Source organism: Thermobia domestica, chromosome 1 (genome assembly GCF_964235325.1).
Source record: "Thermobia domestica chromosome 1, izTheDome1.hap1.1, whole genome shotgun sequence".
Classification (NCBI taxonomy): domain Eukaryota; kingdom Metazoa; phylum Arthropoda; class Insecta; order Zygentoma; family Lepismatidae; genus Thermobia; species Thermobia domestica.
Window position 1 is genome coordinate 386,506,826 of NC_137454.1, and position 26,941 is coordinate 386,533,766.

General features: G+C 36.7%; 1 protein-coding gene across 1 annotated transcript in view; it reads right to left on the reverse strand.

The window, feature by feature from the left end:
* Positions 1-26,941, reverse strand: part of LOC145665055 (trophoblast glycoprotein-like) — an 84,012-nt gene that overhangs the window by 38,657 nt on the left and 18,414 nt on the right. The gene's annotated exons all lie outside the window — the stretch shown is intronic.

Sequence of the window (26,941 nt, forward strand, 5' to 3'; positions counted from 1 at the left end):
TGGATTTCCTCGTGGCTGTATGGTTAACACATACGCCTTGATCGCGGGAGACTCTGGTTCGATTTACGGTGGAAACTCATGAAGTTGTTACCGGTATCCCACTTTAAACTGTAGATCCATGCCTCATATAACCATAGATATAATATATATGCCTTTGATACACTTATTTTCCGACTTGGAAGCCATCGAAAATTTCCGGACACAGAGTCCCGTAGACCGAAAATGAGAAACATGGGTACAGAGTAAAACAGCCATAGAAATTAAAGCTTTTTAGGCTAACTTAATCCTTACATATAATGCAACTAGCTTGGCCAAGTTACAATGGAGGAAATGCTATCATTGCAACACTCTGAGAATAGAAAATGTTCGTCAGGTATTACTATCCCCCCGTCTCCTGCAGAATGAAAACCCTGACTAAAACTATATATATAACTATTTTGTGTAATGTAACAAACAGTGGCGGATAGTATTCATGTTTCCTTGCGGAGGTCCTTACGAGGGTTCGCTTCCATCTTCCTCTCCCCAAGAAATAAATAAATAAATAAATTGCTATTACTTGTTAATCTTGTACAAAGGACGCAATTAAAGTCCCAGTGTAACACCCCTTCATATTTAGATTTTTCCCCTGGAAGAAAACCAGTTATTATTGTTTCTTGATTTCTCAGTCTCACCTACATAAACATAAGAATAGAATTACAGGATAGGACATGTTTAGATTGCTTGCACGTGACATCTAACTATATTTCTCATCAAATGTGTCACAGATGAAAATTTCCGTTTGTACTGCCTCTATTTTCTGGTTTCATTTATGTTATGTTGCTAAAATTCGTTAGGAAACAAGTACAGACTGCGCCTGTGTGCCTGACAAAACGTAAATATACTGGATAATTATTTCTTCACTTTCTTCCAGAAAAAGTAACCCATCTCATGTCGGCTAACAAAAGGAGGTAGCGGACCAAAGATAGCCGTTGTATACCTAAGGTCGTTACACAGCAGGGGTTTCATTCAGTCAGAGGGAAAAGAAAAAATAATTTAAGGTTTCTACATTTGTTTTGAACTGCAATATACTTCTTCCTTTTATTTTAAGAACCATTTCCTTCTCATTTGTCTGCTTCAGAAAAAAAAATGCAAAAAAAAAAAATCACTAGAATGTACTTATTTACCCAAAGTACGTACTAGATCACTAGTTCAATAGTAAAATCACTAAATCTAGTACGAAATCATAAATGTTGCATCCCTGGGTTGGAGCGAAAGTAATTGTTGGAGTAAAAACTAGTCCGTATTTCTACTGCGTTCTGTTGTTGAATTCACAGAAATGTTCATAAACAAATTCAAGAAGTAAAACACGATCCTACAAAAGACTGTTTACTTGCTCACTGGTTTTCGTATTGTGAACTGAAACTCAAGTGCGCAGTCATGTTGAATATTTCTGTCCCTTTCTACTTTACAACTTGAGGTGGGATGAGGGTAAGGATAGATCTAGTGAGGAAGTGCTTCAGTACAGAGTCGGAAGCGGTATGTATTGTTTATACTACTTACAACGTTACCCCCCACATAAAATATAAATTCACCCTTTCTCCCTTCCCTTTTTCGAATACAATGAACCGACTCTTTTGCTGAAGAAAGATGCTAAAAGAAAATTGAAACATCTGTGTCTAAACTTTCTTTGAAGCGCAGTCTTTTGTATTTGTAAGGTTTTGCGAGTGTTTTCGAGATAGCCAAATCTTTTACCATGGACTCCTGCTGCGAACTGACCGTGAGTAAACACCCGATCTCGTTGTGCTCAATTTCTCTCGCACACGTGAAATGGGTTTGTTGTTTACAAAACAAATAGGAAGTTACCTTGTGCTTTTGCATTTCTGCACGCACACAGGTACCATTGTTGTTTTAATGATCAGAAGAAATATTAAAACCATCCGATATATATGATACGAAACAGCTAACAAAGGGAGGCAAAGATAAAAGTAGGCCTATACCAAGTTTCCCGCGTGGTACCATTACGGAGAATAAATATTTGATAAAGTCACGTAGATGCGCTTAAACCTATTCCATCTGTCCTTATAACTTTTCTGGTCTCATCAATTTCTCAGGAGAATACGTACAACATATGTCCAAATTCCATATATACTCTTTCTAAACTAATGAGTAAACTCATTAAGAACACCAACTGATATCAATAAACAGGAAAGAAAACAATACTTTATACTTCTATCATTTGGCACACATCTCTATGAAGCACAGCTTGTTTCTTTTCGAAATAGCTCCTTCGTGTCACAGCTGTGGTTAGTTTTGTTTTGTGTTAGGATGAAAGAGAGAAATGCAACATTTGCTTCGCGGTGAAGTTATATATATTATTAAGATGAGCGGTGATAAGCGAGGTTTAACAAAGAGTGACTTTCGGATGCACAATTTAACGGGTAGTTGCAGTCCGTGTTGAGAATCGAACCAAAGCTATGTAAGACATGTTATGACAAATCCAAAAGGTGTGTTGTATCGGTGCAGTACCAGTTTTTCACGTTTTTCAAAATGTTCCAAAGCCCAAAGAATAATCTTTAATTTCTGATATTTTAGTCGTCACAAATTACAATTTTATAATGTAGTCAATGTTTATAATTACTGGGCAGTTGGGCGTTTAAACTAATGATATCATAATATAGTCAAAACCATAATTTTGAGTTGAATTGATTCTGAGTTTAACGTCCCGTTCAGCAGCGAGGCTATGTGAGACGTGGACCTACTGATCCTACTACCACTTACTAACGTGGAATCCGAACCACATGAACTCCCACCGGGAATCAAGCCCAGGTTTCCCACGCCAAAGGCAAGTATGCTAACCGTTAGCCACGAAGAAGCTCCACCATAATTTTAGTGGGCGTTAAGAAATATCTCGCCAGTGCTTTTACAATAAATAAAATTTTATAAGTATTAAAGAATAGTGGTAAGAGATTTTATAATAGCTCTTTTATTTATGAGATATGAGTATTTAAAAAAAACAACTAAAGAATAGGTTGGCGGAACCACAAAAGACTTTCTTATAAATACATACGCACCTTACTCACCTTTTATAATTGCCATGCTTACATTCTCCATAAAAACAGAAATTCTCTTTTAGTGATACTTTACACAAGATCATGAAGTGGGTTCAAATTTAATTAAAGGCAAAATACAATACAATAATTCACAAATATTGCCTCAAGTGAGTTTAAAGATTTCTAAACACTAGTGCGAAACCGGGCTCTGCCGTTGCAATCGATTTACAGGTCTTGAAACGCAAGTAAGAAGGGACTTACGCACACAGTAAGTAAAAACAATTAATATGCCTGTAACTTTCCCCCAAATGGGTGTATCTTAAAACTAACCTCACCATTATTTTTCTAATTAAATTCTAGCCCGAAATTATGTATCATATTACCCTATTCCCATTTTGAAAACTTGACCTTAATTCAAAATGGTGGATTTCAAGATGGCTGCCATCAAGGTCATATCTACCATACGACTTCCCCCCAGGGCTTATATGTATCCACATGGTTTTTCTTCACTTTTCTTCATTAACGCTCCGTTTACAAAGGGTAGTAAGGGACTTCTGTAGTAATCTCTAATAACCACATCACAACTCTTAAAATTTATTTAAAAAAATAGAAAACATGTACCATGGCAACAATTTTTCATCACAAGTAATGATGCATACATGCCTTCTATCAGCAAAAAAAGTTTCATTGAAATTGGAGCCGGACATTTGAGTGATGTCCCTTGTGGGATGTGATTGAACGTGACGTCAGAGCACATCGCCCCCCTTCCCGGGAATTAGGTAACCTGAGTGAGCACATGTGGTGCCAGCTCTCTCCAGCGACCTATCAAGGATCATTGCGTGTATGCCAAGACGTGTCGCCGTTTTTGTCCATGCCAAAAGTCGACATACTGACAATTAGGTAGGTAGTCATGATGGTCTGGCTGATGTGTGCGTATATTTTAACTCGTACATTTTGTCTCGACTCGAATTTCGAGACGTCTCGACTCGAATTCGAGTCGAGTCGAGACAGAGACTGTCGAGTCGAGACACGAGTCGAGACAGAAACATATTTTCGAGTCGAGACAACATTTTCTCGAGACGAGTCGAGACAGGCTTAAATCTCGACTCGACTCGACTCGAATGGATCCCTATTAAGGAGCAGTCAGTGCATTACAGAATTTGGAGCTTTACCGATTTTGCAGATCCGAAGCACCTGATAGGTAGTAACAGATTATTACGTATGTGATCAATCAGTGAAAATTTTGTTCGAAATATTCATACAATGTATATGAAAGTTAAAACTTAACTGAAAAATTTCAAGAATGTACAGAACCACCCGAAACGAAGCTCCTGATGTGCAGATTTCTATCATGTTTTTCTTTATTTTGCTTCATAAAGAGGGTGTGTGATGTTTTGAAGTAAAAATACTACATACAATTTTGCTAGTTATTTGTGTATCATTTTTAAAGTACTTATTGTATATAAGAGGTTAAAATATTATTACATATATTGGTTAATCCCTTGAAATTCATAATATAAATATGTTAAGAATTTTAAAAAATCTTTTTGAAATTCATGGTTTATTTTCGAGGTTTCATATTATTATCTGCATCAGTCACTATTTAAGTGAGTTTTTTTGTTGTAGAGAAGCGAAACAAAGTCTTCTTTATCAGTTTAAAGCAAAATTTTCAAAAAAGCCCAAAATTTCCCAAGCAAAAAAGCGAAGCAGAAAAAACCGAGTTTTTTTTTCCAAAAAAGCCGGTTTTTTCCGAGCCCTTGCATCTCTAAGCCTAAGTATCATTCTCCCTGAAGAGATAAATAGTACTTCATCTTATTCTTTAATAACAATAATAAAACAATGTGTGTATCTAACATCAAATTTTTTACATGCAAAGACGTCACTTACAGGCACCACATTTTGTTTACAGATAGATATTAATCAGATCTAATCGCGTACGAAGCAGTTTCTTCGATTTCACGCTCGAGAACAGTGGCGGAGAGAGGATGAAAATTTGTGCACGTTTTTGTTTAAGAACGCCGTGCCTGAATCCAACCAACATTACATATATGTTATGCGGGCTTACATAACAGCATATATTATTCCTTTAAGGATTTTCTTTCTTTTTATCCAAACTGTGAATTAAGACCCAGCAACAATGGATGCTGACAGCTAGGATAAAATTGACAAAAAAAAAATCCATGAAATCGGAATATCTGATCGTCCCAAACAAATCTGTCGAGGACATAGGAACAGTGAACTCAAAATTGGCAACCATCTCGCAAAACGTCACGTACGGCAACTTTAGAAGTGACTTGTCTTACAAGCCGCCTCTAGATGATAGTAAGCTTGAGCCAGGGGAGTATCCAGAAATTTCTGTTGGGGGGGGTCCAAGCTTGGGGATAGGTCCAATACCACAAGCGACTACGCCTATGTAGTATTGAACGGGTACCATTCCGTACCCAAAAAGACGATATGTAACTGTAAAATACTTCGCCTATATATTATCAGAAAAAAAATAATAATATCATAGAACTAGATTGTTTTTATAAGAGAAAGAGTACAGATGAAGTGCAAGATCAAATTTTCAAGCTACATCAATCATTTCCCTGTTAAACAAGTAGAGTTTTATTGAGAAAATTTACAAATGAATGTTCAAGTTAGGAATTTTGAGGGGGAATCCAGACCCGATGAATCCTCCGTGGGTGCGCTCCTGGCATAAACTGAAGTGAGTTTTGGTTGCAAAATTATTATCTCTTGCCACACGGTCGGATTACAGGGGATGTACTGTATTTTGGAAAGTATAGGTCTGCACGGTCTCGGGCCTACAAAGCATATATAACTTCGGGCCCGGCGTAGTGCTTAAAGTGAGCCGGTTATGCATCCGAAAGTTCGAAAATCGGCCGGTATGGCATACCGGTAAAAATAACTGATTTGTCTACAGAAAAAAAATTTACACATAGAAATAAGTGCAACATTAGCATTGACTCAACAAATATGTTTGTGCTATCAAAGATTTCGTTGCTGCTGCTTCGAATGAAAATATCAGTTCCCTATTACCCTATTAAATGGCAGAATTTTTGCTCTTGATTTTTTCAACATTTAATTATATGAGCAATTCTATCTCTAAAAAAAAAAAAAAAAAAAAAAAAAAATCTAAATACCGTACCATCCGCCTTAAAATATTTAATTTTGATATGGCATTGACAGAACTTTTTTTTTTTTAAAAAAAAAAATTCCAAATTATTCTTTTCACATTGTCTGGACTTCTGCGTTTACAATAATAAGAAACCTAGTATTGATTAGGAGACGAGACCAGAAGAAGTTTTTGAAAATGGCAATTAGATTGGAAAGAATCATTAAATACTAGTGGGATACAATACAATACAATGGAATTCAGCGGAAAACAATATTCATTGAATACTAAGCTGAGGATAGTGGGGAGTAAAACATTGACATATTAGTCCTCACCCTCTCTCTCTCTCTTTCTATAGATTTTCACGTCAAAAATGGTGCAAAAATGACAGGAGTAGAGATGCTCTTTACGGTTCTGTCAAAATTACTGCTCTAAGGGGTTATATTTGTTCCATACCGTCACCTCATCTAATGTCACTTTAAGCACTGGGCCCGGGCCGTAAATTTTTAAATACACAACCATATTTCTCGGGCCTTTTCGGGCCTCACTTTGTAAATATACTGTACAACTTTATATATTACACCATTCTTTCACGAGCCGGGCCGGACTCGCACTAAAAAATCCGGCCCGTGCAGACCTCTATTGGAAAGTCAAAAAGAGTGGAATGGATCGAGTTTCAAAATAAGCACTACAATTCAATTTTTAAAATTATTAATGGCAATAATCATAAACAAAGAAAAGAAGAATTGTTACCATCCGCAGCTGAAGATTAGTAAATGTTCAGCTGTACAATATCTACGGAAACGTGAACTTTGCGTGCATGTTAGAATCACCTCTTTTATAATGAATATAACGAGCAAACACTGAAACGATACGATAGTTTAACGTGATAACCAGAAGGAACATTTTGTGATACATCCAACCACCAAAGCAAAGAGCAGCAACCTTGTTTGTTCGGAAAGCTACAGTATAATGATTTCCAATTTTATGGTGTGTAGGCAGACACGCAGCTGTTGAGTTTTGTTATAACAAGTAACCGTGAGAATTTACATCAAAAGCTCTCAATACAAACACGGAAAGCCATTTTGTTGAATGGAGTCCTGTTTCTCTTTCATTCACAACGCCGTGGTGGGTTCTTCTTAAAGAACTTGCCAGCTGCAAAAACATTTTCTTTTACTTCTACGATTTCCAAAAATGGGATTAGTTCAGAGAAGAAAAAAAAAACCTCACCCTGATAAGGGATTTAGTGTTTCGTTGGTGTAGTATTAAGTGTCGAACTTAGTTTCTAATAAATAGAATTCTCCCTGTAAAAAGACATATTTTCATAACAAGAACAGTCCCCGACCTCAACATCTTCCGAATGCGTGTATACATCCTCTTATAGTTCAACATAACGTAATCTTTCAGCGGCTCACGAAATGTTCTGAAGAAGAAAGAAGGTTAAAAATGATTGTAAAATGGCACTAGAGGAATTCATTAACTCTAGATACGTATGGGGAGACAAGCGCTAATCCAGACATTTTTGTTGAGGGGTCCAAGGTTTTTGGGGTAGGGTCCAATATTACAAGGCATTACGTCTATGTGGTATTGAACGGATATTATTCTGCATCTGAAAAGACGATAAGAAATTGTAAAGTACCGTACTTGCACTTATATTTTCAGAAAAAAAAGATAAAACCTGACTGTTTCTATAAAAGAAAAAGTACAGATGAAGTGTAAGCTCAAATTTTCATGCTACAATCATTTCCCAGTTAAACAAGTAGGCCTATAGTTTTATTGAAAGAATATACAAATGTATGTGCAGTTAAGGTTATTTTTAACGTCCAAAGAGTGTGTTCCTAACTCGGTAGATGGCGCCACCGTCACCAATGTTAACATATACAAATAATAAAATTAAAACAATCAAAAATAAAATGAATAATTCAAAAGCTACCCAAAAACGAATACAGTCTGCTTAATGAAGATTACAAAATCTAGAGAATGGTGCGTGCCAATTTCACATATTGTTATTAGTTTCATTGTTAGAGGCCACCATTGTTAAATAATCAATCAACTTTATCTGATATACTTTCTACCAGAAACTGACCAAACTTCGTATAATCATTTACGATTGAAATATCTAGGGAATGGTACGTTTTGGGGGATCCTAATCCGTAGGACACGATTTTCCCACCGATTAATAGTGGTTCGAACATTTTCAAACACGGATGCTCGGACTGGCGTTGTTTCTGTGGTCAGCGTACAGGGATTGTATTCCCGGTAAGGAAATGATGTGATTCGCATACCACGTAATGCTGGAGGTCCATGTCTGACATAGACTAGGTATTGAGATCTCACGTTGTTTGACCTCAACGAACCACCTATTGATACAATTATTACCAGGGATGTGCATAGGTAAATTTTAGGGTGTAGGTTTTGCTTACAAGATTTTTCCGGGGGACATTTTCTTTTTCATTGAAAATGGAACAATCGACCTTTAATTATACTATAACGATGTTTCAACTGTGAAGAACTTCACACGAATAACATTTGTAATTAATTGTCATTGAAAAGAATGCATTGTTTTTAGATTGAAAGAACATTGTGGAGGAAGGCGTAAGCGGATATACGTAGACTGATTCTGTTTAAAAAGAAAGAGACATATGCTATGTAGGAACTTATCCTTTTTTTTTTTTTTTTTTTTTGTTTTTCGGGGTAGAAGCAACTGTTTTCACGCACTTTTTGCGGGGGGAGGGGACGAAAAATGGTAAATTTGGGAGAATTGCGCCCAAGCATTTTTAGGGGGAGGAAATTTATAAACTCTCTCCTTTCTTTTTAGAAACAAGTACGGTAATTTCTCCATGTCGTTGTAATCATGTGTGAACACAATACTGCGATTTAGCCTACCACCAAAATAATAATAATAATAATAATAATAATAATAATAATAATAATAATAATAATAGCTCTCTTCTCAGAAAATTCAACTTATTCAGTCTTAGAAGAATCTAACACTTACTACCGTGCCATTATCACTCTGTGTCTATAGCTATTATGTAGTTTAAGCATTTAATCTTACGACCAAAATATTATCTAAATGCGTAAGATGGGGTCATTTTCAGCCTATACGTTTTTATAATGTTATGGCAAGTAAACTGGTCAAATAATAAAATACTGAAATAATACTGGCAATGAATACTTATCAGAAAAGACAAAACATAGTTTTCACTACATTACGAGTGTTTAAATTACCACAAACTCCAAGTGAAAAAGAATTACGAATAATAATAATAATAATAATAATAATAATAATAATAATAATAATAATAATAATAATAATAATAATAATAATAATAATAATAATAAAATAAATAAAGAAAAAGAAAAAGAAACAAAGAAACATTAACATTTTATAAGAATAATGTGTATTCATCTAACCAGTGACTTACCGGGCAATATCTATAACAATAACCTAACCTAAACTAAACTAACCAGTTGCAAGAATACCTGTTAGGTTAGCTTAGGTTTAGTTTAACTTAGGTTAGTTACATTAAAAACTTTCGTTTATTCCCTGATTACCTAATATGGGATCAATTTGATCCCATTCGCCATTTCTGTAAACTAACAAACAAATTAAAATCTACGAAAACTTACTAAGTATACAAAATTACTATAGAGACACTTATAGAAGAATTTCTAGATGATGATTTCAGCATACATGTTTTTAACGCACAAAAAAACTACAAAATGTCTCTCTGGGGTCAAATTGAGCTTATTTTAATACTCGAAGGGTTAATCAAATACAATTTTACTACCGATTGGTAAGCCTTCAAATCCATTGACGCTAACTTTATACACGGTTAGCGTACGCGCCTTTAGCGTGGGAGACCTGGATTCGATTCCCGGCCGGAGCTCATGTGGTTCAGATTCCACGTGAATCAGTAGGTCCACGTCTCATATAGCCTCGCTGCTGAACGGGACGTTAAACTCAAAATCAACTCTACTCAACTCAACGCAAGCTTTATACACCATCTTTAAAAATAAAAAATCTAGCAATGCTCGTTTAAAACATGAAAAGAAAATTGGGGGGGGGGCGGTGGGATTGTCCTGCTATCCACCTCTCTTGTAGTAGGCGAAACGGTGTGGTGGGGAATGTTATATACTGTGATGATTAATATTGTATGATTATCTAGTTGGGCACCGATTCAAGTACCGGTCGTGCTTCGAAGTCCACTTTAATAGTAAGTCCCTTGTTAGAGCTTCGCTGTTGCATAAGGTCGCAAAACATGAAGACTCAAACAAATAAATGAGTGACGGTTTTAACCTAATACGAAGAAAAATTGTTAAATTTCTTAAAACTGCTTTACATTTACTCAACCTTTACTATATATGAATTAATTTACACGTCTTCATATGAAGAGATTCAAATGTTTAGTCACAGTGTGGGAACTGTTCCCATCCTTGAACACTTAATATGGAAATATAATCGCATTCGCATATGTTCCCAGCTACACAACCTTTGTTTCCTTGCTTCGTCATGGCGTTGAACTTATCACTTGTTTCCCATTGTAAACAGAGATGCAGCCGTGTCAAAAATGGCGGAACCAGTGTCTCTGGCTGTGGGAAACAACAATCATCGCTCACGTTTTAAAAGTAGTTTTATATCTCAAGGAATATAAGCATACGCACATATAAAATGTATCATAAAACAAATTATAAAAGAGTGAAATGTTAATGAATAAAAATGAAATGGGAGGAGAGTGATGCCGTAACACTCAAACTGTTATTCATGTTCTGAAATTCATTAGCCTATATTTAGAGTTTTGGGTTGATTACAATCTTTGATTTCTTGTCTATTAGTTAATAGGAACGATGTACAGTTAAATCTATGCTTAAGAGGCCTCATCACTGCGAAATTAAAATACCGCTAATTTTACAGTAATTATGTGATATCTTCAAATAGATAAAAGATAATCGAAAAGTGGAACAAGACCTCCCTAGACAATATTATTTTGCGCGAGATACCGTTATCATGATTCATTTATCTGCTTTCGATTTCCAGCCATTTAGAAAATCGGCATTTATTTTCGCGTTTCTAAATAACTGCAAACGGAAAGCTACTACTAGGTGACTCGTGATAACGGCACCTCATGCAAAATAACATCGTCTAGGGAGGTCTTGATCGACTTCTCGATTATGTTTTATCTATTTGAACATATCACATAATTACTGTAAATTTAGTGGTATTTTAATTTCGCAGTGATAGGGACTCTTAACAGAAAGCACACTCTTATTCATGCTGATTTCACACATTTTGGCAAATTTCGTTTACTACGGATTATACCTACTGAATTACGATAGTCACATCGTGGAGAGCTCATGAACCATTGAGTATTATTATATATTTTAAATGATTTTGGTTTACCAAAACTCCATTTTGTGTATATTTATCCTGTCCATCTTTCCGGCAGACAAAGAAATCTCAACAACTTCTTGATGGACTGCCAGCAATTTTAGCCAAGATGTACAGGGTCTAAAGTTAGGAATTGTTCATTTGATGCGTATGATATCCAAACTGTAAGTGATAGAAATCAATCATTTCCGGTCTTAAAGTTCATCACTATAGATTTGACTTTGAATTTAGCGTTCCTTCAAGCAGCGAGGATATATGAGACGTGGACCTTCAGCTCAACGTAGGATCGGAACCACACGAGTGGAAATCGAACCCGGGTCTCTCACACCAATGGCGCGTACCCCAATCGCTATACCGCAAGGGATCATTTTGACCAGCATAAAGTAAAAACGATAATATATATATAGTAAAAATTGCTTTCCTGCAGTCAATTAAACATCTCAAGAAATTTTACCTCCATTCTTAACTCTACTAAAACCGGAAGTGTAGAAATTTACTACAACTTCCGGTTTCAATATTCATCTACATAGAGAAAAAACTATAAGAGGCAGCTAGAAACAGTTTGTTGAAATCGATTTAAATTCTAAAAATAGGTACCATCTTCTATTTTATCTCTCTATTCAAACCGGAAGTGGCAAGAATAAACCACTTCCGGGTTTAACATTGATCTGTGTAGAGTAAAAACCATTATAGAGAGAAACAGTTTTCTGTAATCAATTGAGCATCCCAAGAATATATTCCATCTATACTCTAATTTCTTTACTAAAACCGGAATTGATAGAAATATACTACTCTTTCCGGTTTTAGTATAAATTCAGGAAATATCATGTCATACAAACCAAACTCCTTCACGTGAAGCACACGTGACACTACTATTTTGTTTTAAATATAAGACATTTAAAGCAATTAACAGTATTTATATAATCATAATAGTATAAGCGACATTTGGTCAAAATTGAGAAGCTGATATAACATATCTATACAAAACAAAGTTCATGTGGCAAAGAGATCTAAGCACAATTATGTTATTTGCCATAGATACAGTTGTAATCGCACTTTACTTATGAATCTTAAGGGTACGGTTATACCGAAGTTTTTCCTATTTCATCCTCCTCCTCTCAATTTTCCTATCTCGAATCACTTTTCATCCTTCATAGAACAGCGTGTTTATACAGAGTTTAGTGATCAATTTTCCTTACTCAGAGACAAATTAGGATTGGCAGCAAAAACATTCAAAGAATTCTCTGTGACTTAGACAGCAAGAGCATATTTGCAGTAAGAGAACACCTGTAACCCTGTTTGAAATGTCACTAAGCAAGCAGAATTTCTGTATGTGTGTCTGTGTCTGAGTAGCCAATCACCACCTTGTCCATTTGATCGTCCACTGCAAAAAGCAAACACATCTGTATCTGTAGCTCCAAACGAAATGTGGAGCTTTCCTTTGAGCTTGCTAAACATCCCCCCTTACGTAAACTCCCGGTCAGAAATATGATAGTATCTTTTTTTTTTTTTCTTGCAGAAAGTGTAATGGACCAGTGGTAGGCACTTCTGAGTTCCTGTTGCTTTAATTACACGAAGCTCTCCTTCTTGGCCAAGAAGTTAAAGCGCATGGCACCGGGTCCAATTCTCGGTGGGGGTACTTGCTTTGGATAAAAATCCGAGTAATGATTCGGATAGCATTTTAAACTGTAGGTTCCGTCTCATGCAACCTCGGCGCTAAAAATAAAGTCAAACTAGGACTGTGCAATATATCCACCGATGTTTTCAAATATCGAAATATTTATGATCTCGTATGCTATGAACTACTTTGTAAATAACATTATTATCTAATTTTAATAATTAGGGGAAACTATACAGTCGTGGGCACTCTGATAGTGATGGGCACCTATGCCAATTATTTTCAAATAATAAGAGTCTGAGCGTCTGTAGCGAGCTATTGACGATTTTCAAATATTGGTACGCCTTTCTTCTTTACGCTCACAGTTTGTCAATTGTCCTTCTTCTTTCTTGTGTGACGCGGGGTGTAGAAAGGTGCGCGAGGTGAAACGTTGTGATGGTTGTTGTTCATTTCTAAAGAATTATTTTAATCAGATAGGTGTACTAATTAAGGTTTTGTTTCATTATAAATGAATTGGAAATTAAAATTTTGTGTTTTCAGTGATTATTAAATGATAAGAGCACTTCATGGTAATGAGATGTAAGTCTAAATGAGTTTTGCTCTCAAATCATGAGGTGCTCACCACTGTATTTTAATTTAATGGAACATGACAGTGATGGGCACCTAGTGCCCATAACTATATTTTACTATATGAATTTTTTTGTCGTTATTTTAAGCCTAAAGTGCATTTCAGGCTATTGTGTTTCTTGCTCTAAAATTTCATGAAATTTAAAGGTTATTTAACAGTGATGGGCCCAGTGCCCATTACTGTAAACTCACTATGCCCATGACTGTATGTTTATATTGGATTAAGCCACGGGCTCCTTTGTTATACAAGCCAGAACCTTGAATGTGGCAACTAAGCAAATCGGCCTGCCACAGGCTATCCACCTTCAACAGTTGGCAGTCCACAGACTATTTCTCTACCATCTTAGCGAGGATTCTCCCTTTCTCTAGACATTAATGCAGAGAATTAGGACTAGCTCAGGAGAGTAATGCTCCCGGAAGTAGGAACGAAAAACACAGTTCTGATTGGTTGGCGTTATCTATGTCTTGCCACGTTGCAGTCAAATAGCAGAATTCAGAGGATTGTTGTGTCGGTCCTCGTGGCCGAGTGGACTAGCGCTATATGCTAGTAACGATAATCTCTTCTGGCGTGAGTTCAAACCCGGCCCGAGGAAAGTGTTTTTTTACATTTTTCTAACACTTTTTAAATTAAAATAATACAAAAATAATACTCAAAAATGAGATTTACTTACTTTTGTGCAGGTAAGTAGTAGTAGTAGGAACGGGTTAGAAACCCCGCGGGGCTCGTTTTGTTGCCCTTGTACTCCATGATATAAGGCTCGTTTTGTTCCCCTTGTACTATATGATATAGATTTGTGACCAACTTAAAACAACTGACTATGATAGTGCGTAAAACAGCTGGCTAGAGTAGCGCGCAAAAAAACGTACTTCCGGGAGTATTACTCTCCCGAGCGGGTCGTAGAGAATTTGGGCAGCCAGTGTGCTGGGTGGATAGTCTGTGGAAGGCAAAAAGGCGCAGTTGCCATTTCAAGACTGGCCTGTATAACAATAAAGGCGGCCATGATTAAGCATAACAATAGAACTAGGCTTATTTTATAGAGACCTCTTTCTGGAAAAAAATGTACAAGGGAGTGTATAACTACGATCTCGGTATAGGGACCATTATAATCAGGTTACTTAAGTAGATTTAAGTTTCTCATGTATCTGATTACATTTAATTTTAGGGAAAAGGAGGAAATCTGCACTCTTAGCAATATGAAAGGAAGGTTTCGACGCTTCGACTCAGCTAGACCTAGATCATGATCCCAAAAAAGAACAAGAAGGGGACGCACTGCACAAACGTCAGTGTGCGTTGGAAGTTCGAAGCCTCTTTTTTCATATTGCTAAGTGTACAGTTTTTTCCTTGAAAATTAATAACAAGGCCTATTCATATTTAGACTGAAAGTGCTTTAGCAGAACAACTTGAGGAAGCAAGCAATTCTCGACGAGTTGAGGTGACACCAGAAGAGCAAAACAGAACTATTGACTGGGGTAAAATGTATCCAATCAAGAAATCAGATATGCCGCTTTTTATGGACGTTTGGTATGACCAGAAACGCCAAAGCAGAAAGGGCGCAATATTCAAAGATTCCCATTTGTAATAACATCAGATAAATGGAAAGAGCTGCACAAAGACAAAAGAAATAAAAAAGAAAAACAAGAGGGAGAAAGAGGAAAAGAGAAGTTAAATAGTCATGTCCAGCTGGGAAAGCAGAAAAAAGACACAAAGATACTCCTAGTGTTAATCTATTTTCTTCTAAACGTACAGGTATAACTGGAGCTGATGTGGAGAAATTACCTTCTGCCCCTCCGGCTAAACGAGTGCTTTTTGGCGAACTGCAAGAGAACAAAATTGAGGGTGTTCATTCTTCTTCAGCATCCAAAGAAGATTCAAGCATATTGAAAGTGAGGGTGTTGGAAAACAGTACGGAACAATTAGAAAACCGTACTTTTTTCACTTTCTGGATTGTGTAACCAGTGTGGTGAGGGTGTAGGACCTCGATTACCAGGAATGAACTGCAAACGCTGTGGACAGGCTTTTCATAAAGCATGCCTTCTTGCTGTGGAGAAGCCTACGATGATGATGTATGTTATTGTATCCAGTGTTTGCAGATCTTAGACGAAACTGAAAGTGACAGCGATTAGGCAAACAGAGTGAATAATTTCATAAGTTCTTTTTTTTTTTAAATTAAAATTGTTACTATAAAACTACAAAACATCAAAACGAGATGCTGTATTATGCATTTATGTAACAAAATAATGTATCTTGACATTATTAAATAATTTTAGAAATTTCTGCACAGGTGCCCATAACTATAATCAAAAGTGCCCAACTCAGACTCTGTAGGGCCCATCACTATAAAAGTTATAGTACTTTTTTTAAAAAAAATATTACACATATTTAACGTTACATTTCAGTCCGATATCATATTTATTTTAAAGCCCATACTGTAACAATATTATTTAACAAATATTAGATACATATGGCCAAACGTATAAAAGTTATAAATTAATTACTAAAAAAAATGCCTTAAGGTGCCCACGACTGTATAGTTTCCCCTATGTTAAAACTATTTCGTTTATTACAAACTAAATACAACTATTATTTTTTAAAACAAAATAGTTCACAGGATTCCAAGACAACATGATAGGTAATCAAATGCAGTTGAGTTCATTGCTCTAGTCGTTGCCTTAACTTAGATTTTGAGGCAAATGTTATTCTGGCAACACTGTAATTTCTATGGAAGGTAACATTGAAAATTCTTCAGGTTTATATTTTATGTTGTAGAATAACATTATCTATGATTGCGGTAAGTTGCATTTCATTATCTCCTTTTACTTATGAAAAACAAACAAAAGAAAAATTGTAAATTTTGTATTAATTTTAATATGGCAGGATCTTAATAAACTGGCTATGCTTCAATCAGTGGCGTATTTATGGGGGGTGGCTTCCGGGCTTAAGCCCTCCCCCCGAAATCTTACTTAGTATAGTAAAGTAAATGAAATATCTTGCAAAGTTTCACATTTCTAGGCAAAGCCCCCCCCCGAAAGTTAGCAAAGCCCCTCCCGAAACAAAACCATAAATACGCCACTGGTTCAATTAATATTACTAAGATTCTTGTTTCTACTGGGTTTTTATGTGTCATATCCAAGCCTTCAAATATCTACTCTCAGAAAAAGTATGTATTTAATATCTAATAAAAGAATGAAACAAACACATAAAATGGAGTCCCTATAAAACGTTTGACAAGCTATGTATTGCAGGAGCTAATTGTCAACATTATTATTTTTAATAGAGCAATTTATCCCACTACCTTCCTCTTCCAATCCCATACTAAAGAAGTTAAATGGATTTGCAGTGAAATCAACTGGATCATTACAATATTATACCGTACTGAACGCGCCATTACATGTATGGAGGAAAAAAGTTCAAGGTTACAATATTTGGACAGGTGCCATGTTATCCAGCGCCCTCTTTTTTTTACTCTTGTATTTTCCTGTGTATGGAAGAGAAGCGGATGTCTGAAAAGCCTCTGGAAAAAAGCCAAGCAAGTCACATGACCTGGTTAGAAAGAAGGTGCTAAAATATTCGAAATGATATGCATGAACTATTACACTGTGTGAAATATATAAATGTATTCTCGGTTGAAAATGCATAAAGGGAAAGTCTTGACATACAATTGTTATGAAAGAACATGGCTGTTATCGAACACTTGCAAATTTGTTGCGAGACCAATAAGTCAATACCAAGTTATTGCGTTGGTAGAACTATAGGACCATTTCTTAAAATACAACAAAACATTAAATTCCTAAAACGCAGGAAATATACAAGGCTTTTTTTCATGAGGAACTGGTTGAAATGCCCACGCACAAATAGTATAGGTGCATCAAAGATATTTCAAAAGAATGTTTGAACCCCATTTTCCCCTCGAGATATAAATTTCAATAAAAAAGAAATGATATAAACCCAGCTCGATCCAAATGTTAACTGCCTAGCTAACTGACTAACCCTATCACCTATGGAACCCGGAGGTTCAATATCCCATTACACAAAGCTCTTTATTGACTTCTGTCCTTATTCAACTGCAGTTTCTACTTTGCATTCCTGTTTCTGCGAGATTCATCTTAATATTGTCCTCCCATCTGCGAGTAGGCCATCCTAATGTTCGTTTTTCGATTGGATTTCCAGTCAAAACTTTGAAAGCGCTCCTACCTTCTTCCATTCTAGTTACATGTCCTGCCCATCTGAGCCTCCTAGACTTGATGACTCTAACAATGTGTGGTAAATGGTATAAATTATTCAGTTCCTCGTTATGAAGTTTCCGTCATTCCCCATTCCCAATTCTTTTGGGTCCCAAATGCTAAATATGTTCAAACATTCATTTTAAGCGGTGCAGCCGTAATTCTTTGCAAGAAAAAAAATGAAATGAAATGAAATCTTTAATTTTTACGTCCCACGGTTATGCCGGTTAGGCTAAAGGAGACGGTGATGATGAGAGATGAGTGAAATGGTGGAATGAAGAAAGTGGGAGGAAACGGGAGAACCCCGAGAAAACCCACGAGCACGGTGTTTGTCCACCACAAAGTTCACACGGCGCGACTGGGATCGAACCAGGGACCCCAAGCACCGGAGGTGAACGCTCTACCACTGAGCCACCGCTCTTTGCAAGAAATTAGATACCCTTGCCTCATTAGGATTGGCATTTCAGTCAAAGTGTATTGATAAAACAGGTGGAACCAAGTTTTAATTATTTCAAAAATTCATTTTAAATCCACCATTTCGTTATTTTTGTCATTTTATGACTACGAAATCGGAAGCTAAAATACCATAGAAATCACTACTCAGAACTCTTCCACCAGTAGAAGCAGAATTTTCGAAAATGCTAAGATAAATCTTCTTATTTTTAATAAGAAGATTGTCAATAACGGATCTAGCCCGGAGTCCGGAGTCGGGGGACATACGCCCGCCAGTTTTTTGAGTGACAAAAATAATTTAACTTATTATTTATGTACGTTTGAAAGTTTATAGTAAACTCATGATATACTTGTCATAGTCGGGGTTCTGCCCCCCCCCCCCCGCCCCATTTGTTACCATCTAGATCCACCTTTGATGTTTGTATACAAAGATTCATCTCCCTAAACTCTTCTGACGTGAGATACTTTAATCAAAGTGTCATTTTAAAAATTTTGCGTGGTTCTGGGTTCGATTTCCGGTGAAAGACCAGAAAGATTTATTTTCACAACCATCCACTTTCATAATTCACCCGTCTTCTTTAGCCTATAGGGTATAATCGTGGGACGTTAAGCTAAAATTTCATTATGTTCCAAAAAAAAAAAAAATTCAAACGGCTCAATAGTGTGGATTAACAAACAAACAAATATTCAATTTATATAACATAGAAGAAGATAGGATAATTATTAAATACCACGTTGTCTAAAAAAAAGTATTAAGTTTTTAGAGACCAAAACTGAGGATACATTTATTGTTATTTGAAATTAATATGATGAAATAGCATATGCACTATATTTTCGATGAACAGCTCCAAATTTTTTGAAGACGCACACTATTTGAAAATGGCTGGCGTAAATCTTCACTTTGGTCGTTTACGATCTTTCTACTGTTCGTTTCTAGTTATATAATTACTTCTTATCGTTTCATTGATTTACCCCCCCCCCCAGTACTTTATGGTATTTCCTTACTCTTTCTTACGAGGGCACGGTCACTCAGTGGTAGAGCGCTTACCTCTGGTGTGTGGGGTCCCTGGTTCAATTCCCGGCCAAATAAGTTTGTGGTCCGTGGGTTTTCTCAGGGTACTACCGTTTTCTCCAACATTTTCATCCCACCGATTATTTCATCGTCATTCACTTGCCTTAATCATCCGTCTCTCTTAGCCTAAAGGGCATAATTGTGGGACGTTAAACTGGAATATTTCATTTCCTACTCTTCCTTAGTTCTCTACGTTATCACATTACGTCTGTTGTACGCTTTTCTCCATTTGTCCGTTTCCTAACAATTTGTCGTTCAACTGTCTTCATTTCTTTTTTAACCCACGACTTCTTAAGAGGCCTCATCCCGGCGAAATTAAAATACCGCTAATTTCACAGTAATTGTGTGATATCTTCAAATAGATAAAAGATAATTGAAATGTGGAACAAGAGCGCCCTAGACAATATTATTTTGCTTGAGGTACCGTTATCACAAGTCACCTAGTGGCTTTCCGTTTTCAGCTGTTTAGAAACGCGAAAATAAATGCCGATTTTCAAAATGGCTCGAAATCGAAAGCAGATAAGTGAGTCGTGATAACGGTTTCTCATGTAAAATGATATTGTCTAGGGCGCTCTTGTTCCACATTTCCATTATCTTTGATCTATTTTAAGATATCACATAATTACTGTAAAATTAGCGGTATTTTAATTTCGCAGTGATGAGGCCTCTTAATCTGCTCTCTTCTCTCTACCCTAGAACTTCCTCTAAGCCTCTTCCAGCTTCTCCTACTGTTAATATTACATTATTATTATTATTATTATTATTATTATTATTATTATTATTATTATTATTATTATTATTATTATTATTGCATCAGATAGAGATTTCCATATCAGCCATTTCTGTCAACAAAAGTTGATCTTCCTCTCTCCTCTTATTTTCTCACGTCCATTTTATGTAGTCTTGATGCTGTAATGAAGTGCTAAACTCAATTAATTAATTATTCAACGCACAAAGAATTACGTAAACATTTAACGTTCAGTAACGTGGAAAGCTTCCCCACTACAGTTCCACAATTGGGCTTTTCTGAATTTAATTGTAATGATCGCATTAAAAAAAAAATGGGTGTTTGCGGAGAAGGGAGATATCTCGGCCCTCACTTGATTCGTAAATCCCTGTCTGTTCCCTTTATTTCCGGTCCGGCCCCCACCCCTTTTTACTTCTAGTACAAACAGCTGGATACCAACGGTGGATTGTTTGTGGTTTTGAAACACACAGAGAATCATTCATTATCTTTTATTGTGCGTGCTCATGATAGCGTGCAATTGAATTTATTTCTTGGCAGTTAAACTGATGATTTCAATTAGGAAATCGAATCCAGATCAGGAATAAGACACACCTTCCATGCATGTCTCTCTTCATTCATTTCCCCTCAGAGTATGTTACACCGCGTTGGTTTGGCTGCATATGGATATGTAGTGGACGCTCGGTAAGAACCGTTATTATAACTTCCGGTTTCACTTCTTTTGACTTCCTGTTCATTAAGCGGATCGAACATCATATTAACATTGCACTGTTTTTTTTTTTTATATATATATTCATGACCAAAAAAGAGCTAAGTCATAACTTAATTAGACGTGGTATCACATTAGACAGAATAACTGATTAATTGCCTTCTTATGAAATGCCTGTCGACATTCAACAAAGATATTAAAAAAAAAAAAAAAAAACGCACAATGAACAATCTTCCTTTTGGTTATATGCGTAACGTAAGCTCAAATTTCTCGGAGGAAGCTCATGTGATCCGGATTCCACCTTAAAGCACGTTTCATATATTCTCCGTGCTGAACGGGACGTCAAGCTCTGAACCAATCAACTATAAAAAACATAAAAAATAGAACAGTTTATGTAAGTATTGTCATGGAAATTTGTTTGAGCAAAAAAAAAAAAAAAAAAAAAAGCAATTGCAATATAAACCTGTACATAACAAAGATTCTTAAATGAAGGTAATTTTGAAACGTTTATAGGAAAGCAATGTTCATTATATTGTCGCATGACAATCAGAGAACGTAACTCCATTTTCCTAAATTTACAGTAGGGATGGCCTTCTTCGAAAAATCTGTTTTTCGATTTTCGGAAATTTCATTTTTCGTTTTTTCGAAAAAATTTTTCTTTTCGAAAAAAATTTTGTTTTTCGTTTTTCGAAAAATTTTTCGTTTTTCGGAAATTTTTCGTTTTTCGAAAAATTCATTGCTCGAAAAAGTATTTGGTCTAGGAATTAATTCGTGCGGTTGGTACGCACACATTGAAGCTGTAGTACAAACACAAAATACATAAATACCTTAAGAAAAATATTGTCCATCGCTAGCCACCACTTTCGCCCATCTGTCAGGCAATGTACGGATTCCGTGGCGAAAGAAGTCCTCATCCTTGGAAGCGATCCAGTCAGAGACCCATGTTTCGATATCTTCTGAAGAAGTAAACCGCTGTCCAATCAAATCGTTGTTCATGCAATCGAACAAGTAGTAGTCCGAAGGAGCAACGTCTGGTGAATACGGCGGGTGGGGTAAAACTTCCCATCCGACATTTTCTAAATAGGTTTTCACCGGTTTTGCGACATGTGGGCGAGCGTTATAATGTTGAACAATAAGTTTATCATGTCTGTTCTCCCATTCTGGTCGTGTTCTGGCCAGAGCTTGCTTCAAACGCATTAATTGTCGTCGATAACGTTCTCCATTCATAGTTTCACCCGGTTGCAGCAGCTCATAGTACACCACACCTTTCATATCCCACCATATGCACAGCATAACCTTTGCACAGTGAATATCTCGTTTTGGTTGTGATGCACCTGGTTCACCTGGTTTCACCCAGGCCTTTTTTCGTTTAGGGTTCTCGTAATGGATCCACTTCTCATCACCCATAATAATTCGATGCAGAAACCCCTTTCTGCTCTGTCGTTGAGGCACCAATTCGCAAATGGTTTTTCGTCTTTCAACGTCTCTGTCTTTCAATTCATGTGGAACCCAATGTGACATCTTTTGAATCATTCCCATGGCTTTCAAGCGTTTGGAGACTGTTGTTTGATCAACGCCTAATGCTGCTGCAAGTTGTTCCTGCGTTTGACACGAATCCTGCTCGAGCAATGCTGTCAATTCTTCGTCTTGAAATTTTTTTGGCTGTCCAGCTCGCTCTTGGTCTGCCAAGCCGAAATCACCACTTCTAAACCGTGCAAACCACTTCTGACACGTTCGCTCAGCTAGAGCATGGTCACCATACACTTCCACCAAAATACGATGACTTTCAGTCGCACTTTTCTGCATGTTAAAGTAATGCAGCAGGACACCCCGCAAAAACACTTTATCAGGCACAAATTGCGCCATGTTCACTTAATTACAAACTGGTGTTGTTGACGCTTTAATCCACTGCCCTATACTACGAACGATACGCGATGACAGGGGTTTGCAACACATGTGTGGATACACGGAACTGTGGGACGCTCCGTTCGTTGCGCCATCTCTTGTCCACCCGCACGAATTAATTCCTAGACCAAATATTTTTCGAAAAAATGTGGCCATCCCTAATTTACAGGCGAGAGGACAAAAATATTATGTGCTTAGAAAGATATGTTTTTAATAAGATGGTAATTGAGCTACATTACAACAGATGATCGACAAGGAGAACTGATGGCGTTACATTTTATTTACACCAAATGGGGCTTTCAAAATTATACTATGTCCAAAACATGAAGAAAACGAAAACCGCATTTTTGGAGTTAAGTTTCTCTGGTTCTCATGCGACGATATGTGGTGTGAGCATGTGTAAAATAAGAAAAAAGAAATGAAGCAAAAAAGTGTATATGTTTGTGGTCAATCATTTCGACAATGAGATCTCGGAAACCACAAGTTTTAGAAACGCACTGTTAAACGCTGGTCGATTCCAAATTTTGTGTAGATTGTCCAGTTCTCATTCAAATTTTCAGAAAAAAACGTCTTTATTTTTCTATTTCCACATTTTAGGCGTTGTTTTGGTCCTATTAGTTTAATATTGCAACTAGGTTGATATCCTTGTGAAAGGCAACCAGTAGAGGAGCTATGTATAGCGGGTTGATGGACATTTCAGGCGCTTTGCTTTAATCTCAATGAAAAATACTACTGCTAACTGGCAACTTCGAAGGCTCGTTAACCTGCCTTATTACTAATTCCTAATCCTAATCCTGAAGTTAAATGAGTTGATGAACTAACATTGATGGACTGATACGTATTAAAGTCCTTTGTCAAAAGGAGGCTCGAAGTGTTATGCTAAACTCCGTTAGAGTCAAGGATGTTATAAAATAGAGGATCTGCCCATACGTATCTTCATCATATGAACTCAATGAAGCCGAAAAACAACCGAGCATCGTCTGAGCCGACACGTCTGATTGGCTACTCTCGTTTCCGCCATGATTGTTGGCTCGAAATATTGCGATCTTAGTGGCTCGGAGTGGGCAGAGTAGGTGTGGCGAAGCTGTGACTTATGGCTTCACGATTTTCTTCTGTGGGCAGATCTTCTATTTTATAACATCCTTGGTTAAAGTCTACTTTTTCTCTGGAAACTCCTTTTTGTCGTTGAAATGAACTATGGCCAGGGGCGCCGACTCCAGTGCTCGAGCACACCCAAAATTAAAAACAAAGAAAATAAAAGAGAAAGAAAAAGTAGGGGAAAATTCTAATATTTCACCACATTTCTGAAATTATATTAGAGCCTGCTATTTTCATAGAGCAGACAGAGTGGAGATTGTCCTATATAAACTTTGTGTATTCCTTAGCAGGGATGATTCTAGTATTGTAGCATTGAGATTTTTTAAAATGATAAGTTGAACGGGCGCTTTTCCGTGCTATTTTGAGTCAAATATTTTACACTTCTTACATCACAAATGAAAAAATCAAGTTTTTACGTCCCACGATTATGCTGTCTAGGCTAAAGAAGACGATGATGAGAAATGAATGAAATGGTGGAATAAAGAAAGTGGGAGGAAACGGGAGAACTCATACGGAGGAACGGAAGAAACATACTCTTATTCAAGAATACACATTTTCCACTCTGAAGAAAAGAAAGAAAGAAAAAAAAGTAAAATGAACACGAAAACAAAATGGTTAAAACGCTATTTGTTTGAATTTTCATTCAAAAATGCCTAAAACTGCATTTTCATAAGGGTCAAGTTTCAAAATTTTCCGCCAAGTCTAAGTACTATTTCATACCCCGATATTCCTTGGTCGTGAACTATGACAGCACCTCCACTGATTTCAAAACCCAGCGCCCTTCACTATGGCTACCTATGGCTAAAACGGTATCATCTAACACCCATTAGAATCAAGTGAAAAATGGCGTCAACGTTATGTTAAACTTCGTTTAAGCTCAAAGTTTATTCTCTTCCTAACAAGCATTCTGGACCCACCTAGACCTCCAAGTAATCATTGGAGTATTATCAGTCAACGATTTTTAATGAAACTGTTTCTAGGCCGACTATCTCCTTGATCAGCATTCTGACAACGAGTATTCTCAGCAAGATGCTTAAAGTTGAATACATTGTACGTTTTTGTTAAAAAAAAAAAATCATGCCCCTTTATGCAGTGTCGTTTTAACGTATAATTAGCGTCATACTAACGTTCTAACTACTGCAGGAAACATACGTTAGTCTAACTCACGCGTCAGAACGCATGATTTAGTATGGTACTAATCACGCTTCAGAACGACTCTGCATAAGGCCCATTGTGTTTAAAATTTAAGTACGTTTATAAACCCAATTTACTTTATGAAAAAAAAAAACGCTAAAAAGCAAAACAAAATGAAAGAAGTATTTTTTCAAGGAATTTTATACAAGGGCGCCGATCCTGGGGGGGCGAGGGAGCCCGGCCCAACCCCCCAAAGCTCATGTGGGCCTTCCTATTGTATTTGTGAATATACAATATTTGATATAATTTGGGTGCAATTTGTCTTAAAATCATATAGGGCTATATATACCTTCTGCATCTGAATGGGCCCCCCAAATTTACAGAGAAATCGGCGCCCATGGATTTATTCATGCCATTGTTCTCCTAATAAATTATTTTGTCCACGAACAATTTGGATTTTTTTCTCTCCTTTCAAATTTGTCAAAGTGGACTTAACGAGAATGAGGATAGCACAGTCCTCATATACTAAGAAGAAACCTACGATTCAGAAAGTGGAATCTGAAATACTGTAGTGCGGTCCATCCTCTTCAACAGACAATCGAACACGGGATCCCTCGTGCATCAGAAGGACGAGTTTTGGTTTGGTTGGTTAATGGTCGCCATGATTGGAAATTAAGAATTTTGTTACAGCGTTATGTTAGCCAACCAATGATTTCTTATTGTTACTCAATAATTAGGCTCTTGTATTTCCAATTGCAATTTCCCTTCTTTGGTACACGTTATGTTAGCAATCGAGTTGCAAATGCTTGGCAAAGCGACCAATCACAGCGTACGCCAACCTAATTGACAGTTGCATAGTGATGCCAACCCATTCGAATCCATTTTGTGGGATTTTTTGTGGGTATAATTATCCCAAATTAGGGATGGTACCGAGACGGCGATTTTTGACTCGAGACGAGATCGAGACCGCTACTTATCAACCGAGACGAGACCGAGACTGTATAAAGTCTCGTCTCGTCTCGATACCATCCCTACCCAAATAGGCATACAGGGAGTTTTCGCAGAAATTTTGCAGCGCACATGAGATTTGTCATGTATTTACTGCCAACAAAATTCTCTATGGAGAGCAAATAGAGTAATGGGTCTTCAACAAACCTGATATCAGTGTTAATTGTCGAATTTTGTTACTAACTAATGCATATTTAGTGTGAAAGTGATTTACGCAGTGAGTTCAGGATTTAAAAAAAACCACCAAAGAACGTGGATTCTACTTAAAAAAGGAAGAAAGTAAAAGAGCAAACAAGAGACAGTCAACTTCCAAAACATTCAACAGGAAATGACTGTAGAATGAAGCTTGTCTACTTTCGTTACTTCTGCTAGAAGACTGTAGCACAAAACCGTAAAGGAAATAATAAATTCTGCCAATAAGATACATTTCTTTCGTCAACATTTTCAAAATTCTCTCTTTCAATTGAGGAAGATACTTATTTATGACTATTAGGTAAACAGAGAAGATTGGAATTCAGCTTTCACTTCTATGTTGAAGAAAATGAGTGATCTTATTTTATAAGTTTGCAAAATTTTGTAATTAGTATATCGTAGGAATTTCAAGAGCAAAATGGAGCTCCTTCGTGGCTAAGCGGTTAGCGTACGAGCCTTTGGCGTGGGAGACCCGGGTTCGATTCCATGTGGTTCGGATTCCCGGCGGGAGGTCATGTGGTTCGGATTCCACGTTAATTACTAGGTCCCGTCTCATATAGCCTCGCTGCTGAAAAGGACGTTAAACTCAAAATCAGCAAATCATCAAGAGCAAAATGGAAATT